The sequence below is a fragment of the Panulirus ornatus genome, chromosome 26 (assembly GCF_036320965.1).
Source record: "Panulirus ornatus isolate Po-2019 chromosome 26, ASM3632096v1, whole genome shotgun sequence".
Taxonomy (NCBI): Eukaryota; Metazoa; Arthropoda; class Malacostraca; order Decapoda; family Palinuridae; genus Panulirus; species Panulirus ornatus.
The window spans coordinates 3,743,634-3,763,803 of record NC_092249.1 but is presented as its reverse complement, the minus strand read 5'-3'; the positions used below and the strand labels follow the sequence as shown (position 1 = coordinate 3,763,803).

At 37.1% G+C, this 20,170-nt stretch overlaps 1 protein-coding gene across 1 annotated transcript in view; it reads left to right on the top strand.

The window, feature by feature from the left end:
- Positions 1-17,445, top strand: part of TBC1d7 (TBC1 domain family member 7) — a 42,806-nt gene extending 25,361 nt beyond the window's left edge. The window contains exons 4-6 of the transcript XR_011714620.1: positions 3,406-3,559; positions 15,332-15,819; positions 17,020-17,445. The gene's annotated coding sequence lies outside the window, so the exon portion shown is untranslated. The remainder of the gene's footprint in view (positions 1-3,405; positions 3,560-15,331; positions 15,820-17,019) is intronic.
- Positions 17,446-20,170: the final 2,725 nt, after the last annotated feature.

Below are 20,170 nucleotides of genomic sequence, written 5' to 3'. Positions count from 1 at the left end.
TTCATACTTTTTTGCCTTCATCCATGCCTGTCGCTACCCCGCCCCACAGGAGACAGCTCGCCACCTCCCGCTTTAGCAAGGTAGCGCCAAGAAAACAGACAAAAAAGGCCACATTCGTTCACACTCAGTCTCTACCTGTCATGTTTAATGCACAGACCATGGCTCCCTATCCACATCCAAGCCCCACAGACCTTTCCATGGATTACCCCAGATGCTTCACATACCCTGGTTAGGTCCATTAACAGCACGTCGACCCCGGTATACACATAGTTCCAATTCACTCTATTCCTTGCACTCCCCGATCGCTCAAAATCTTTTTCACTCCATCCTTCCACTTCCAATTCGGTCTCCCGCTTCTTATTCCCTCCACCTCTGACATATATATCCTCTTTGTCAGTCTTTCCTCACATTCCGTATGTCCAAACCATTTCAACACACCCTCTGCACTCTCACCCACTCTCTTTTTATTTCCGCACATCTCTCTTACCCTTTCATTTCTTACTCGATCAAACCACCTCACACCACATATTGTCCTCAACCATTTCATTTCCTACGCATCCACTCTCCTTCGTACAACCCTGTCTATAGCCCATGCCTCGCAACCATGTAACATTGTTGGAACTACTATTCCTTCAAACATACCCATTTTTGCTCTCCAAGATAACGTTCTCTCCCTCCACAAATTTTTCATCGCTCCCTAAACCTTGGCTTCCTCCCCCACCCTGTGACTCACTTCCGCTTCCATGGTTCCATCCGCTGCTTATTCCACTCCCAGACATGTACAACACTTCCTCCAATTTTTCTCCATTCAAACTCACTTCCTAATTAACCTGTTCCTTGAACCTAATAACTTTGCTCTTATTCACATTTACTCTCATCTTTCTCCTTTCACACACTTTACCAAACTCAGTCACCAACTTCTGCAGTTTTTCACCTGAGTCAGCCACTAACTATGTAAAGTTATTTCCCCTCATTCCCAATCATTGCTTCAGTTATCCATTACGTTTTGTTAAGTTAGTTTTCTGTCTAAGGTACAGTCAGGGGACGAAGGACCTGGACACAATTAGCGACTTCTGGCAACATCCCTAGTAGCAAACACGGAGATGGTAGTGAAAACTTATGAACGGAGTCCCGAGAACGTTTGTGTCTTAGTATGTGATTGTTCGACGTATTGCTGTCTCAGTCACTGCTTTGTAGTCATGAATTGTGTATAAGTACTCTGTATTATAGACGTGAACTATGTGTATATATATATATATATATATATATATATATATATATATATATATATATATATATATATATATATATATACTTTGTGTGTGTGTGTGTATCCTTTGTAATACGTATAATGTCTATCTATTAAGCACATTTTATTAGTTGTATTAGGAGTTACGACTTATATTTAGGACACTGCGCAACCAGAAGTATTTGTGGAGTCAGCGGTTCACTTCGAGACCGAAGCCTCAAATGTTGATTAATTCATATCAATAGAAATACTTTATTTATCAATGCTTTCGTCTGCTTGCTTACTTACGGGTATATCACTGAAATACGGCGTTACTAATAATAATCTTTATCACTTGGCTACGTTCTCAGTAAATATAAGGTGCCTCTCCCTTGAAGACGGACAGAGTTTCATTGAGCACATACCACTCATTATTTGTTACTTCATTCAGCTGGCAAAAACTACATGCTGTTACTAAGCTGATGTTGCTTTATCCATGATAAAAACAGATTGTGGCCCTGATACTCAAAACATTCCTCTTAGGACCTCTTTAACGAAATAGCCTCACACTAGCACTCATCTCCCACATTGTCTTACCTAAGCTCATGCATCCTTCTATATTAACAATAGAGACGATCCCTCACTTCGAGTTCTGTCGCAAACTTTGCACGTTCAAGTAATGTATTGAAAATGTTGTTCAAGCAGCGATCTGTCGCCTCACAGTTGTGATAAATGAAATTATAATGAATCCCTCTTTGGGGCGAGTGCATTTTCAAGTCAGTGCAATGACTGCACTCATAGGTTGATAATAGCTTCGTCCCTCGCCCGTGTTACAAGGTAGACACTATAATGATTAACTCCAAAGAGCTGATGAACTTGTTCTTTTATACTGGACGATTTTAATCCATTTACACATTGAGGGTTAGCGCTTGCTGCATGGGGTTTCCCGTATGTTGAGTATGATTATGTAGCGACAGTCTGAGTGAAATAGTCTGGTGTTAGCTAGAGTAAAATACTAAATTCACTCGCATGCCGCTCTTAGCACTCTCTTCCCCTCTTTTGTCTTCCCCCCTTGCTGCAACCTTTATTACTTTTAAGAACTGGGTCCATAAACATTTCCTTTTTTCTTCTGTTTTGTCTTTTTTCCGCCTGGTAACGGCCTCAGATTTGGTCAGGATTGTCGATGCTGTGTCAGTTATTGTAAAAATAAAATATTAGTGATGTATGTTTGGTAAAGTTACTCAGATTATGATAATTGCATTTTGCACACATAGCGTCCTATTATGTAAAAAATGAATTTATTAAGCATTAGACAGACTTAAAAGTGCCACTTTCGGTTTGTAGTATTCTCTCAATTACCTTGGGCAATTTCACTCTTATGAAATATAAAAAAAAGCATTTAAAATCATAGTTCCAACTGGATAAGGTATTCTCGAGATTTTAATGAAAACAGCAAACTGTTTGATATATTGATATGCTTCATGGCACATGATTTTACTAATAACCGGGAATAATCCTCCTTCATTAAAGGTTATCCATGGGATAAAGGAGATAAGGGTATCAGCAGCAGACGAGTATTTCCAATTTTACCATATTTTACGCGACAACTGTTTCTCCATCCAGATTTAATATTACAATTTTATTATAGACCAAGGAATATGTAAGAAATAAAATAGAATAATAGGAAGTACATGTGTGCAAAACAAAAAAAATGGAAAAAGTATTGGAATTTTGGATGTTCAGCCTCTGAATAGGTAGGTATTGGGAAAGTGTTGCATAACAGCGTCGGGAAAATGTATCCTATTATCCGTACACATCTTGGTGATATCAGATGATTATCGTGTAAATTGAGGCGAGTATAATTGCCTGAGACTTTCTAAGTGAAATGATTAGAGGGAGATCATTGGATTAAGAGTATATTATGTCATATCTGTGTTCTGAGAGGAGGTGTTTATTTTTGATGTAGGTATATGTTTTCTACAACTTTTATATCGTGTTTGTTATTTAACCAGTGTTGCATGCAAAGATTATATATATATATATATATATATATATATATATATATATATATATATATATATATATATATATCAAGCGGCCGTGAGCTCAGATGTTAGCCAGATGGTAAAGGGAATCTTTATCCCAAATCACTGTGTTAACATTAGCCGTCATTTCAGAGTTCTGGCTTAATGGGCCGATTAGACACCCGTAAAGGAAAAGGTGGAGGTCGTCCATGAATGATGATGATGCTGTGACTACCAACCATCCAGAGGCTGTGTCGAAGTATAGATTGGGAGCTGAGGCCATTAATATTAAAAGCTGAGATCCAAGGTAAGTAACCAAGTGGTGTGGGTTAGCACTCTACTGTACCCTTGTGTAATAATACTGATCATCTCTATCGACAGGTAAGGGTACAAGAAGAAACAATGGAGATAAAGACGACAGAGTAAGTTAGTTATCTGACTTGATAGAAGAAGAAGCTGAGGACTTCTTTATTCAGTTTGGGAAACTTGCAATTATGAAAGAATGCATTGAAAGTGACTGGGCTTTGTTGGTGCAGAGTAAATATAAGGGTAAGGCTAGAGAGGCCTATGCATGTCTGAGTATGATGGAATCAGTGGGTTATAAGGCTTAAAAAAGAGTAGTATTGAAACTTGTGGAAAAGGATGCAGAAGGTTTAGGAACGCCAGGAAAACTAGGGGACGAGCTCATCTTGAGGTGGTGAGAGAGTGTGTGTGTGTAATGGAATTTGACAGGTCGGGTGTTTGAGGAGACAGATACAAGGGGTGAAATAAGACAACTAATCCTGTAGGAACATTTCAAAAGTATTGTACTCCCCGAAACGAATTACAAAATAAGTAAGAGAAGTGAAAAATGTGATGGATGCAGCCAGAATGGCTGACCAGTTAGAATTAGCTCACAAATATTATAAAGAAGTATCATGTATACAAAGAATTATGCCAAACCTTATAGATATCCAAACTCTTCAAATGTTAAACAGCCGTGTCAACATTATTTTGTAGAAGGTCCACCTAATTATGAGCCACAAAACAATATAGCGAATAGATTCCAAAGACAGACACAATTCAAGACCTTAGTTCAGTCATAATCCTTATGTTAGTTGACAGGAGAGACCACCAGTGAAATGTTTGGGATGTGGATGTCATGCTGAATATCAGTGTCAGAAAAGCTCAAAGTCTATAAGATTAACTGTTGCTCGGGAAAAGCCACAGGATATTAGTGAGGTAAGAGGTAATGATTCTAATGTGAATAAACCAAAATCTGTAAATTGTGAGTCATATATTATGGAAGGAAAGGTTAGGATTAAAGATAGTCCTGAGAAGAAAATTTTAATATTGACAGATACCGGAGGAAATCAGTTTAGTTCTGAAAGATGTATTATATTAGACAAAGGAGTCGTACTCTGGGGAAAAAATAAGTGTAAGAGTTTTATGTTTAGGTAAGTCTATTCCATTGCATTATTTAAATCTTGAGAGCGGATTTGTGAGTGGTTGTGTAAAATTTGGGATATGAGGAATTTCCCATACCTGGAAAACACATGCAATTGGGTAATGATTTGACATAAAAATGTAGAAAATCAGATTGATAGCAATGTACAGCATAGTGATATTGTTTATCTAGTTTGTATTGTGACCCTGTCATTGTAAAAGAGAGAAGTTTAATGTGATTTAGGTGATATATTTGATGACGAGGCTGTAGCTAGAAATATACAGTAGAATTTTGAAATAAGAAGAGACTTTGGAATTAGAAATTTATGTATTTCCAGATTTTGTGGTGGACAAGGAGGAATTGACAAAGTTACAGAAGGGTGATGAGAGTTTGAGGGAATGTTGCATTGAAGCTGCTAGAAATGGGAGTGGGAGTGATGTGTCAGTAGGATTTTATGTGCAGAATGGAGTGTTAATGAGAAAGTGGAGGCTTACTCATGTTGCAGCATCTGATCACTGGGAGGTCAGAAAGCAGATTGTTGTTTCAAAGAATTATAGGGTACAGTAAATTTTAGGGAGAATAAAAAGATGTTCTGGAAGGAGGTAAATAGGGTGCGTAAGACAAGGGAGCAAATGGGAACTTCAGTGAAGGGCGTAAATGGGGAGGTGATAACAAGTAGCGGTGATGTGAGAAGGAGATGGAATGAGTATTTTGAAGGTTTGTTGAATGTGTCTGATGACAGAGTGGCAGATATAGGGTGTTTTGGTCGAGGTGGTGTGCAAAGTGAGAGGGTTAGGGAAAATGATTTGGTAAACAGAGAAGAGGTAGTAAAAGCTTTGCGGAAGATGAAAGCCGGCAAGGCAGCAGGTTTGGATGGTATTGCAGTGGAATTTATTAAGAAAGGGGGTGACTGTATTGTTGACTGGTTGGTAAGGTTATTTAATGTATGTATGACTCATGGTGAGGTGCCTGAGGATTGGCGGAATGCGTGCATAGTGCCATTGTACAAAGGCAAAGGGGATAAGAGTGAGTGCTCAAATTACAGAGGTATAAGTTTGTTGAGTATTCCTGGTAAATTATATGGGAGGGTATTGATTGAGAGGGTGAAGGCATGTACAGAGCATCAGATTGGGGAAGAGCAGTGCGGTTTCAGAAGTGGTAGAGGATGTGTGGATCAGGTGTTTGCTTTGAAGAATGTATGTGAGAAATACTTAGAAAAGCAAATGGATTTGTATGTAGCATTTATGGATCTGGAGAAGGCATATGATAGAGTTGATAGAGATGCTCTGTGGAAGGTATTAAGAATATATGGTGTGGGAGGCAAGTTGTTAGAAGCAGTGAAAAGTTTTTATCGAGGATGTAAGGCATGTGTACGTGTAGGAAGAGAGGAAAGTGATTGGTTCTCAGTGAATGTAGGTTTGCGGCAGGGGTGTGTGATGTCTCCATGGTTGTTTAATTTGTTTATGGATGGGGTTGTTAGGGAGGTAAATGCAAGAGTCCTGGAAAGAGGGGCAAGTATGAAGTCTGTTGGGGATGAGAGAGCTTGGGAAGTGAGTCAGTTGTTGTTCGCTGATGATACAGCGCTGGTGGCTGATTCATGTGAGAAACTGCAGAAGCTGGTGACTGAGTTTGGTAAAGTGTGTGGAAGAAGAAAGTTAAGAGTAAATGTGAATAAGAGCAAGGTTATTAGGTACAGTAGGGTTGAGGGTCAAGTCAATTGGGAGGTGAGTTTGAATGGAGAAAAACTGGAGGAAGTGAAGTGTTTTAGATATCTGGGAGTGGATCTGTCAGCGGATGGAACCATGGAAGCGGAAGTGGATCATAGGGTGGGGGAGGGGGCGAAAATTTTGGGAGCCTTGAAAAATGTGTGGAAGTCGAGAACATTATCTCGGAAAGCAAAAATGGGTATGTTTGATGGAATAGTGGTTCCAACAATGTTGTATGGTTGCGAGGCGTGGGCTATGGATAGAGTTGTGCGCAGGAGGATGGATGTGCTGGAAATGAGATGTTTGAGGACAATGTGTGGTGTGAGGTGGTTTGATCGAGTAAGTAACGTAAGGGTAAGAGAGATGTGTGGAAATAAAAAGAGCATGGTTGAGAGAGCAGAAGAGGGTGTTTTGAAATGGTTTGGGCACATGGAGAGAATGAGTGAGGAAAGATTGACCAAGAGGATATATGTGTCGGAGGTGGAGGGAACGAGGAGAAGAGGGAGACCAAATTGGAGGTGGAAAGATGGAGTGAAAAAGATTTTGTGTGATCGGGGCCTGAACATGCAGGAGGGTGAAAGGAGGGCAAGGAATAGAGTGAATTGGAGCGATGTGGTATACAGGGGTTGACGTGCTGTCAGTGGATTGAATCAAGGCATGTGAAGCGTCTGGGGTAAACCATGGAAAGCTGTGTAGGTATGTATATTTGCGTGTGTGGACGTGTGTATGTACATGTGTATGGGGGGGGGGGTTGGGCCATTTCTTTCGTCTGTTTCCTTGCGCTACCTCGCAAACGCGGGAGACAGTGACAAAGTATAAAAAAAAAAAAAAAAAAAAATATATATATATATATATATATATATATATATATATATATATATATATATATATATTTTTTAATTTTCCAAAAGAAGGAACAGAGAAGGGGGCCAGGTGAGAATATTCCCTCAAAGGTCCAGTCCTATGTTCTTAACGCTACCTCGCTAACACGGGAAATGGCGAATAGTTTGAAAGAAAAGAATATATATAAGAGCAAGGTTATTAGCTAGGGTAGGGTTGAGGGTCAAGTCAACTGGGAGGTAAATTTGAATGGAGAAAAACTGGAGGAAGTGAAGTGTTTTAGATGTCTGGGAGTGGATTTGGCAGTGGATGGAACCATGGAAGCGGAAGTGAACCATAGAGTGGGGGAGGGGGCGAAAATTCTGGGAGTGTTGAAGAATGTGTGGAAGTCGAGAACATTATCTCGGAAAGCAAAAATGGGTATGTTTGAAGGAATAGTGGTTCCCGCAATGTTATATGGTTGCGAGGCGTGGGCTATGGATAGAGTTGTGCGGAGGAAGGTGGATGTGCTGGAAATGAGATGTTTGAGGACATATGTGGTGTGAAGTGGTTTGATCAAGTAAGTAATAATAGGGTAAGAGAGATGTGTGGTAATAAAAAGAGTGTGGTTGAGAGAGCAGAAAAGGGTGTTTTGAAATGGTTTGGTCACATGGAGAGAATGAGTGAGGAAAGATTGTCCAAGACGATATATTTGTCAGAGGTGGAGGGAACAAGGAGAAGTGGGAGATCAAATTGGAGGTGGAAAAATGGAGTGAAAAAGATTTTGAGTGATCAGGGTCTTGAACATTCAGGAGGGTGAAAGGCGGGCAAGGAATAGAGTGAACTGGAACGATGTGGTATACTGGGGTCGACGTGCTGTCAGTGGATTGAGCCAGGGCATGTGAAGCGTCTGGGGTAAACCATGGAAAGTTCTGTGGGGCCTGGATGTGGAAAGGGAGCTGTGGTTTCGATGCATTATTACATGACAGCTAGAGACTGAGTGTGAACGAATGTGGCCTATGTTGTCTTTTCCTAGCGCTACCTCCAGTTTTTCTCCATTCAAACTTACCTCCCAATTGACTTGACCCTCAACCCTACTGTACCTAATAACCTTGCTCTTATTCACATTTACTCTAAACTTTTGTCTTTCACACACTTTACCAAACTCAGTCACCAGCTTCTGCAGTTTCTCACATGAATCAGCCACCAGCGCTGTATCATCAGCGAACAACAACTGACTCACTTCCCAAGCTCTCTCATCCACAACAGACTGCATACTTGCCCCTCTTTCCAAAACTCTTGCATTCACCTCCCTAACAACCCCATCCATAAACAAATTAAACAACCATGGAGTTACCACACACCCCTGCCACAAACCTACATTCACTGAGAACCAATCACTTTTCTCTCTTCCTACATGTACACATGCCTTACATCCTCGATAAAAACTTTTCACTGCGTCTAACAACTTGCCTCCCACACCATATATTCTTAATACCTTCCACAGAGCATCTCTATCAACTCTATCATATGCCTTCTCCAGATCCATAAATGCTACATACAAATCCATTTGCTTTTCTAAGTATTTCTTACATACATTCTTCAAAGCAAACACTTGATCCACACATCCTCTACCACTTCTGAAACCACACTGCTCATCCCCAATCTGATGCTCTGTATATGCCTTCACCCTCTCAATCAATACCCTCCCTTATAATTTACCCAGAATACTCAACAAACTTATACCTCTGTAATTTGAGCACTCACTCTTATCCCCTTTGCCTTTGTACAATGGCACTATGCAAGCATTGCGCCAATCCTCAGGCACCTCACCATGAATCATACGTACATTAAATAACCTTACCAAACAGTCAACAACACAGTCACCCCCTTTTTTAATAAATTCCACTGCAATACCATCCAAATATATATATATATATATTTATTTATTTTGCTTTGCCGCTGTCTCCCATGTTAGCGAGGTAGCGCAAGGAAACAGACGAAAGAATGGCCCAACACACACATGTATATACATACACGTCCACACATGCATATATACATACCTTTCTTAATGTATACATATATATACACACACAGACATATACATATATACACATGTACATAATACATACTGTCTGCCTTTATTCATTCCCATCGCCACCTTGTCACACATGAAAATAACCATCTCCTCCCCCCAAAAGTGCGTGAGGTAGCGCTAGCAAAAGACAACAAAGGCCACTTTCGTTCACATTCAGTCTCTAGCTGTCATGTAATAATGCACCAAAACCACAGCTCCCTTTCCACATCCAGGCCCCACAGAACTTTCCAGGGTTTACCCCAGATGCTTCACATGCCCTGGTTCAATATGTATATATTGGAAAGGATTACAATTTTGTGCATGATCAAGTATATTCCTAAGAGTCAACAGGGGAAGTGAAACACGATAAGTTTCCAATTGCACTTTCATGTAATAATGACATCATCACGGGAGACACAAGAGAGAAACATAACAGTCAGTTGATATACAACGAAGAGACAAAGCTAGGACGCCATTTGGTAAACGTGCAGTTGTCCAAGACAGACAATGAGCGCTCATAAACTTATCATTTTACAAATTTTATCAACAATAAAGTTATCTAATTTGTATAGACCATCACTAATATTAAGATTATAATTGTGTTCATTTAATGATAGAAGATTCAATGATATTTCTCGTGGTAATAGAATTAGAGTTAATAACTGAGATGGCATTACTCCAGTCAATACAATGATCGTACATTTTGATGTGATTAAACAAGGCATTCGATTCTTGTCCTGTTCTTATACTATATTTATGTTGCTTAAGTCTAACAGAAAGAGCCTTACCAGTCTGCCCAACATAAAACTTATCACAAAATTCTGCATGGCTCTTTATAGATGCACCCAGGAGAATTTTCTGGTGAATTCCTGATTAAGATATTCTGCATAGTATTATTGTTGCTGAAGGCAACATTTACATTAAAGGATTTAAGCATCATGGAAAGTAAAGTAAAATTAGTATTAAAAGGGAGAACTAAAAGATTCTTGGTGTCAATGGGAGGTTTGGGCTCAACTCTATAAAATGATTTCTTTGCTAACTTAAGGGATTTATCAATGAAAGATCTAGGGTACTTTAACTTAGATCCAATAGAATATATCTTCTCAAACTCATTATCAATATACTCTGGACTGCAAATACGTAATGCCCTAAGGAACATAGATTGAAATGATGATAATTTAACTCTGTCACGTTGAGATGAATAATAATGGATATATGAGCATACATTGGTAGGGTTTCTGTATATGCTAAGCTTAAACTTGTTTCCTTGCCTATAGATCATGCAATCTAAAAATGGTAACATACCATTATTTTTATTTTCTACAGTAAATTTGATGGAAGGTACTAAATTGTTAAGTAAGGGGAGAAATATTTGTAAATTTTCATTTGTTGGCCAAACACAAAGAACATCATCTACATAAATTGAATTAGAAGGTAAGATATCCTTTAGTAATTTTGTTTAAAAAAAATTCTACATAAAGATTACTTAGTACAGGGGAAAGAGGGTTACCCATTGCCATACCAAATTTTTGAGCATAATAATCTCCATTGAATTGGAATATACAGTATTTTATACACAAGTTTATCAGTTCAATGAAAACAGACTTTGAAACATTAAGTGAATATCATCCAAGACTTCAAACAAATATTCTAAAAGGTCATCAACTGGAAATTTTGTGAAAAGTGAGGAAACACCAAAGCTAACTAGTTTGAAATCAAAATTGACATTGATATTGTTAAGCTTGTTGACTAAATCTACATTGTTCATGATATTAGAATTTGATATCTTACCACTAAAGGGCTTAATAAAGAAAGTAACCATTTTGACAATTTATATGCGATGGAGCCTACTGAACTCACTATAGGTCTTGCTGGAAAATTTTGTTTTTTATGTATTTTGATAAGTCCATACATATATGGCAGTGAAGGGGACAAAGATGACAAACTTTTGATAAGAGAACCATTACCTTTCGACAACAACTTCATTTCTTTATTGAAATGGGAATTAACTGCTTCCCAGGGATTCTTATTGAGTTTAGAATATGTTGTGTCATCATTTAGAAGATCATTCATTTTAGATAAATAGTTTCACTGTTGTGATTGTAGACAAAAGTACCTTCCATCAAATTTATTGTAGAAAATGAAAATAATGGTATGTTACCATTTTTAGATAGCATGATCCATAGGCAAAGAAACAAGTTTAAGCTTAGCATATACAGAAACCCTACCATTGTATGCTCATACATCCATTATTATTCATCTCAACATGACAGAGTTAAATAATCATCATTTCAATCTATGTTCCTTAGGGCATTACGTATTTGCAATCCAGAGTATGTTGATGATGAGTTTGAGAAGATATATTCTATCGGATCTAAGTTAAAATACCCTAGATCTTTCATTGATAAATCTCTTAAGTTAGCAAAGAAATGATGTTATAGAGTTGAGCCCAAACCTCCCATTGACACCATGAATCTTTTAGTTCTCCCTTTTAATAATAATTTTACTTTACTTTCCATGATGCTTAAATCCTTTAATGTAAATGTTGCCCTCAGCAACAATAATACTATGCAGAACATCTTAATCAGGAATTTACCAGATAATTCTCCTGGGTGCATCTACAAAGAGCCATGCAGAATTTTGTGATAAGTTTTATGTTGGGCAGATTGGTAAGGATCTTTCTGTTAGACTTAGACAACATAAATATAGTATACGGATGGGACAAGAATCAAATGCCTTGTTTAATCACATTAAAAAGAATGATCATTGTATTGACTGGAGTAATGCCATCTCAGTTACTATTAACTCTAACTATTACCATGAGAAATATCATTGAATCTTCTATTATTAAATACACAAAGAATTATAATCTTAATATTAGTGATGGTCTATACAAATTAGATAACTTTATTGTTGATAAAATTTGTAAAATGATAAGTTTATGAACGCTCATTGTCTGTTTTGAACAATCGCATGCTTACCTCGTGTCTCCCCTTATGATGTGATTATTACACGAAAGTGCTCTCGGGAACTTATCGTGTTTCATTTTCCCCATGGACTCTTAATATATATATATACAGTGAATGTAGGTTTGTGGCAGGGGTGTGTGATGTCTCCATGGTTGTTTAATTTGTTTATGGATGGGGTTGTTAGGGAGGTGAATGCAAGAGTTTTGGAAAGAGGGGCAAGTATGAAGTCTGTTGGGGATGAGAGAGCTTGGGAAGTGAGTCAGTTGTTGTTCGCTGATGATACAGCGCTGGTGGCTGATTCATGTGAGAAACTGCAGGAGCCGGTGACTGAGTTTGGTAAAGTGTGTGAAAGAAGAAAGTTAAGAGTAAATGTGAATAAGAGCAAGGTTATTAGGTACAGTAGGGTTGAGGGTCAAGTCAATTGGGAGGTAAGTTTGAATGGAGAAAAACTGGAGGAAGTAAAGTGTTTTAGATATCTGGGAGTGGATCTGGCAGCGGATGGAACCATGGAAGCGGAAGTGGATCATAGGGTGGGGGAGGGGGGCGAAAATCCTGGAAGCCTTGAAGAATGTGTGGAAGTCGAGAACATTATCTCGGAAAGCAAAAATGGGTATGTTTGAAGGAATAGTGGTTCCAACAATGTTGTATGGTTGCGAGGCGTGGGCTATGGATAGAGTTGTGCGCAGGAGGATGGATGTGCTGGAAATGAGATGTTTGAGGACAATGTGTGGTGTGAGGTGGTTTGATCGAGTGAGTAACGTAAGGGTAAGAGAGATGTGTGGAAATAAAAAGCGCGTGGTTGAGAGAGCAGAAGAGGGTGTTTTGAAATGGTTTGGGCACATGGAGAGAATGAGTGAGGAAAGATTGACCAAGAGGATATATGTGTCGGAGGTGGAGGGAACGAGGAGAAGTGGGAGACCAAATTGGAGGTGGAAAGATGGAGTGAAAAAGATTTTGTGTGATCGGGGCCTGAACATGCAGGAGGGTGAAAGGAGGGCAAGGAATAGAGTGAATTGGATTGATGTGGTATACCGGGGTTGACATGCTGTCAGTGGATTGAACCAGGGCATGTGAAGCGTCTGGGGTAAACCATGGAAAGCTGTGTAGGTATGTATATTTGTGTGTGTGGACGTATGTATATACATGTGTATGGGGGTGGGTTGGGCCATTTCTTTTGTCTGTTTCCTTGCGCTACCTCACAAACGCGGGAGACCGACAAAGCAAAAAAAATATATATATATATATATATATATATATATATATATATATATATATATATATATATATAGTTGGTAAACCAGTGCAACAAAAGGAGTGGAACAAAAGTGGTTTTAACCAGAGTGAATACCTTATTTACAAAGAAAGCCAGGCTCGGATACGTTACCTGCTCAAATTTTCATTCAGTTAGATGTTTCATTGGGAATTCTGTCCCATAGCATTTTATAATACTCTCAGTATCTGGTTTCCAAGTGTGCATATATTGTGATAGTTTCTTTAGATGTTCTGAATTGTTTTGTGTATTTGTTAAGCCATATTTATACATATATATAAGTTAGAATCCCTGGGGATAGGGGAGAAAGAATACTTCTCACGTATTCCCTGCGTGTCGTAGAAGACGACTAAAAGGGAAGGGAGCGGGGGGCTGGAAATCCTCCCCTCTCGTTTTTTTTTTTTTTTTTTTTTTATTTTCCAAAAGAAGGAACAGAGAAGGGGGCCAGGTGAGGGTATTCCCAAAAAGGCCCAGTCCTCTGTTCTTAATGCTACCTCGCTATCGCGGGAAATGGCGAATAGTATAAAAAAAAATATATATATATATATATAATTTATTTATTCCTGGGGATAGGGGAGAAAGAATACTTCCCACGTATTTCCTGCGTGTCGTAGAAGGCGACTAAAAGGGGAGGGAGCGGGGGGCTGGAAATCCTCCCCTCTTGTTTTTTTTTTAATTTTCCAAAAGAGGGAACAGAGAAGGGGGCCAGGTGAGGATATTCCCTGAGAGGCCCAGTCCTCTGTTCTTAACGCAACCTCGCTAATGCGGGAAATGGAGAATAGTTTGAAAGAAAAGAAAGATATTATATATATATATATATATATATATATATATATATATATATATATATATATATATATATATTTCTTTCTTTTAAACTATTCGCCATTTCCCGCGTTAGCGAGGTAGCGTTAAGAACAGAAGACTGGGCCTTTTTTGGAATATCCTCACCTGGCCCCCTCTGTTCCTTCTTTTGGAAAAAAAAATGAAAAAAAAAAGGGGGGGGGGGGAGGATTTCCAGCCTCCCGCTCCCTCCCCTTTTAGTCGCCTTCTACGACATGCAGGGAATACGTGGGAAGTATTCTTAATCCCCTATCCCCAGGGATAATTATATATATATGTATATATATATATATATATATATATGAGAATGTGAACACATTTGAGAAAATTTTCATGGAAGGGAACTAGGGTTCTTTGGTAACTTTTATGTTCTGGCTTATTATTTTAGCCATTATAAAAACATTTCCTTGCTGTATTTTGTCTCTGATTAAGTATTTTTATTGGGTACCTTAGTTTCTGTCCAATGTACTGAATAATTTTTCTGTTCATCATCTAAAAAGTCAGCATCTGAAATTCTATTTACTTTCAGGAACAAAGATATGAAAACCAATATTTGGACATTAATATGAAGATTTGAATGATAGTAGACACAAAACTATATTTGTAGGTGTTTTGTAAACTTCAGTTTATGTACCTTTATTCCTGATGGCCTTTACATCTAAAAAGGGTAACTTATTATTCATTTCAATTTCATGAGTAAACTTTAGGGAGGGAGCTAACAAGTTTAATTTATGCAGAAAGTCCTCAGTGGGTTCATTGTCAGGCCAAAAGTATGTCATCCACTTATGGGAGCTAAACTGTTTTGTTTATAGTGTTTAGCAAATGGCTTTCAGAATACCCCCATGTAGATATTTGCTAAAACAAGAGGAGGGATTACCCATGGCCATACTAAGCTGTTTAGTGTTTGCCTTCAAACACAAAATATGAATTATCAACATACGTGTTATCACTTAAATTATGTTTTTACAGGTGATGCCTTTGACGTTGCTTCCCAAGATGTTTAGTACCCTGTCTCCGATCAACATGTTTTTACAGGGGATGCCCTCGATATTGCGTCCTAAGATGTTTGGGCCCTTCAATCGACGTGTTGTTACAGGGCATGCCCTCGATGTTTGGGCCGTCTGATCGACGTGTTTCTACAGAGGATGCCCTCGATGTTCATTCGCAAGATGTTTGGGCTCCCTAATTGACGTGGTTGTACTGAGAATGCTGTCAACTTTGTTTTGCAAGATGTTTGGGTTCCCCAATCAACATGTTTTTACTGGGGATGCTGTCAACGCTTCTCAAGAAGTTTGGGCCCCCCAAATCTACGTGGACCATAACGCTGCGGTGGTGGAGTTTGCGGGGATGCTTTCAACGCTTCTCAAGAAGTTTGGGCCCCCAATCTACGTGGACCTTAACGCTGCGGTGGTGGAGTTCGTGTTGAGCAGTGATGGCTCGATATTTTCCTTTCCCAGGTAGGTTTAACCATGTTACAAAGGTCAAGATTGAACTCTCAGATGAACACATGTAGGCTATTTTCTCTCCTATACCTTCTGTTCTTCCTTTCTTGTTCTGTCAAAATTTAAAGTGGTCATTTGATTGAGTTATACACAATTTCTAAGGTAGAATATTTTAAACTGTATAAAGAATGCCGAGTAACAGTAGGTGCTCCAGTGCTTGGCTAAAAGCCTAAATTTTATATTCGAATTCAGTTCATGATGTTTAGGCAACACATTTAGTAGGACTTGAGTGAACAGCGATTTCACATCAAAATTCACTGATTGTTTAGGATAATTTACATTTAGGGAATTCAGCTTTCTAAACATTTTTTTTTCTATACACGAATCTGAAATGGTACCCACAAAAGGAGACAGTAATGTCAGTAGCCACTTGGATAGCTTATATGTAGCAGAACCTACGTAGTTTATAATGGGAGTGTTTAGTTTGTGGGTCTTGATCAAGCCATACATGTATAGTGTTGATGAGTTCTTTGTTGAAAACTGTTTGATCATATCTTCCCTGTCTTTCGACAAATGTTTCCTCTTTTTACTTTTGTTTTTCCATTGAGTTCATGTTTAGTCCACTGTATGTATTAGTATAACATAGGTGACTACACACTTTTTCTTTAGTATCACATTATTCATAATCACTACATCATTTTTTTGTCCACTTTTGTTATATGCAAAGCATCATTTTTCTTGAGCCTTATCAAACCAAACCTAAGTGGGACAGAATTCTTATTTCGTTTGTAAAGTGCTCCATTTAAATCACAGATCATTGTACTGTTAGGATAGCCCAATAGAGCACCAGATTGGCTTGGGAGCCATGACCATAGTTAAATCAAATTGTTTTATTGAGAGATATGTAGTTGAACCATGTTTGATCTCTAGGACAGTTAATCATAATGTAAATATGTCCTTTGGCCATTTTAAATGTGACAAACTGTTAACTGAAATAAATATTAGTATCCCCAGAATAACCCTGCCCACATACCATGTAAGGGGAGGAAGGTCAGCCATGTCAGGTCACATAAATAGTATCCACCTGCTCTGCAAGGGGATGAAGCCCCACCTCATTGCTACCTATGTGCATTTGACAACACTTGTATCCCCTCCCCCTCCATTTTAAGGATGTAATAAACCAAGTACTGATTGTTCTTATTTTTTCTTTTACAGGGGTGGTTGTGCACATACCTCTTCATGGGGAAGGAAAAGTATATATATATATATAATTTGTATATTATACAGTATACAAATTTATATATATAAATTTGGATGTATATATATACACTATATATATACTTGAATGACTGGGTGGCAGTAAATATAAGCATTTTGTTTATTTTCCTGAAGTCAATGCATCAATTACATATATATATATATATATATATATATATACATTTTATGTATAATTGAATGACCTGATGGCAAAAGATAAGCATTTTGGCTTTATTCTGGTTAGTGCATAAATTTTTGACATTATATATATAGCTCTACTCCATGTTTAAATATAAGAATTTTTTTTCCCTGAAGTTGGTGCAGATTTATATATATATATAAATCTGAATGACCTAGTAAATAATTTTATTTTTTAATGCATAAGTATCAACTATATTACATACATATATTTCAGTGACTTTATGGCAAATGTAAGCATTTTGTTTTCTGAAATTTTATATATATATAAATTGTTTAACCTTCTGGCAGTAAATATAAGCAGTTTGCTTAAAATTGCCTCAATTATTGACCACATATATAATTTAAATCAACTTTATGGCAATAAGCATTTTTTTTTCCTGAAGTTTGTGAATCTATATATATATATATATATATATATATAGTTTAATGGTCTGATGGCAGTAAATTTCATTTTCCTATACTGCATCTTATATTTATAATTTATATATAGTTCAATGACCTGATGGAAATGAAAAACACATTTTGATCTTTATTTAACTAGTTAGTGCACCAATTATTGACTATAAATATATAGTTAAATGGCATATATAAGCCGTTTGATTTTTCTTAGTGCATCAATTATGTATAAATAATATATATATATATATATATATATATAATTGATGCACTAACTTCTGGAAAATAAAATGCTTATATTTACTGCCGTCAAGTCATATACATATTGATGCACTACATGAAATAAAAAACAAAATGCTTATATTTGCCATGAAGTCACTGAACTATATATATATATATATAATTGAATGACCTGATGGCTGTAAATATAAGCATTTTGTTTTTTTATTTCTGTAAAGTTAGTGCATAAATTATTGACTACCTTTGTTATTTATTTTTATAAACTCTACTGTAGTCCTTTTCATGCAATGCGATAACAAAGACCAACCTTTATAAGAGTATTCGTTCTTAGTAATTGCATCTGTCCAATATTTGATTAAAAAATTTAGTACTATGTAAACTAGTACTATATGTTTAAACAAAATGTAAAAATACAAAAAAAAAAATCTTTTAACAATGTCAGTACTATACCTTACAACTTGCATAACTCGACAAAAATGGGTGAGCCAGTTATATACATGTACAATTCCAGTCCACAATTACATTTTTTTTATGCTCCGATATAACACCACTTAAAAATTTTTTGCTCTGGTAATACTTTCTAAATACATTTCTGCCTTCCTGAAATGTGCCTTTCAGTTCCCATACAGTATGGAGATTTAAGTACATGATCAATTACACCATCTCTATCTTTTTCCTTCATTCTAAAACTTAGAGGAGTTCTACATTTCATTATATATACTCTTACGGAAGACAAACTATAAAATTAATAAAGATTATAAACATGAAGTGGTCAAGACTGGAACTATCACAATGTACATACTGTGCAAAATGGATTCTGTACATTTTACAAAAATTTGTATAAATGCCTTAATGTCAATTAACAATCACTCATAACCATGTGCATACTCATTCCCAATTATAGATATAATTCCGAATTTATTTGCATAGCCATTCACATAATTTAATTACCCATATTTTGCTACTTTAAGTAGTGTTGCCAATACTTTCTTGAACCACTTATGACATACATACATGAATACATAATCCTACCATATGCTGGATTATAGTTTTAATTTCCTTCAGCAGCTGGGCTTGTTTAAGGTTCACCATTTATAAAATGAAAGAAAATCTTTGGCTAGTTTGGTTAGATGAAATTTAAAGCTAAGAAAAATGGTGGAAAACCAGTTATGATCCCACAACTACGAACACCAGCATTTCATAAGAAAAGTGCTATAATACAAATTACATTTTCACTTAGTGCTGCAAACTATGGCTTCATCTTGCAATGCTTTAAACAATATGCCCAAGCACAATTATGTACACAGGTTTCTCCACTATCTATAAGCCATGAAATGATTTAACCATTTACATCAATCCATTATATTCCAACTCATCAATCTTTACTATGGAGTATATACTTCACCAGACATCACTCTCCATACTAAAATGACTAGGATAAAGCAGAATGTTTTATAGTATCATTTTGCTACAAATGTCTCTCTTTTTTTTTGGAGAAGACAGGCATATGTATAGGTCCTGCATATTTACTACAACATATGCCACTCCTAGGCACTCCTGGTTAAACTTACAGCGTATTTTACATTGCTTACCAATTTACAAAATCTGGAGTCTTTTAAAAGATCAACTGCTTCACACAGTCTTCTTGGTTTTGCTAATAATCTTCAATATAAAGCTTCTGTACCAAAACAGTGAAATGCAGCTACAAATTACTTTTAAATATTCTATGTAGTATGGTACACTTAAGAATATTAGCGTAACCATAATTTCCATGGTTTTATGTTAAATCAAAACTTATTATTAAATTCATTATGTATCAAAGAAAGTAATTATATGATTACACACTATATAGTGGTAAGTAACCAAATTGTTAAATTAACCCAAGGACCCTCCATTTTTTTCATACTTGTCTACCCATTTCCACCTCGGTGAGGTAGTGCCAGAAAGATATAAAGAAATAGCCTCGCTTGCTCATGTATGATATACCAAAACCACAAGCCCCTATCTACATTCAGACCCCATAAACCTTACCATGATTTCCCATAACCACTTCAAGTGCCCTAGTTCAGCCTAACGCCAGCATGTTACCCCTGTATGCAATACTACATTATTCCAATACACTTGATTCGACGCATTCTTTACATCCTCCTGCACCAACACTCAAAACATTTTCCAATCCCTTCCAGTCTGGTATCCCCCTTCTCTTTATCAACCTCTCCATATGACCAAAGCATTCCAGCACATTCTCTAATGCTCTCTCAACTATGCTCTT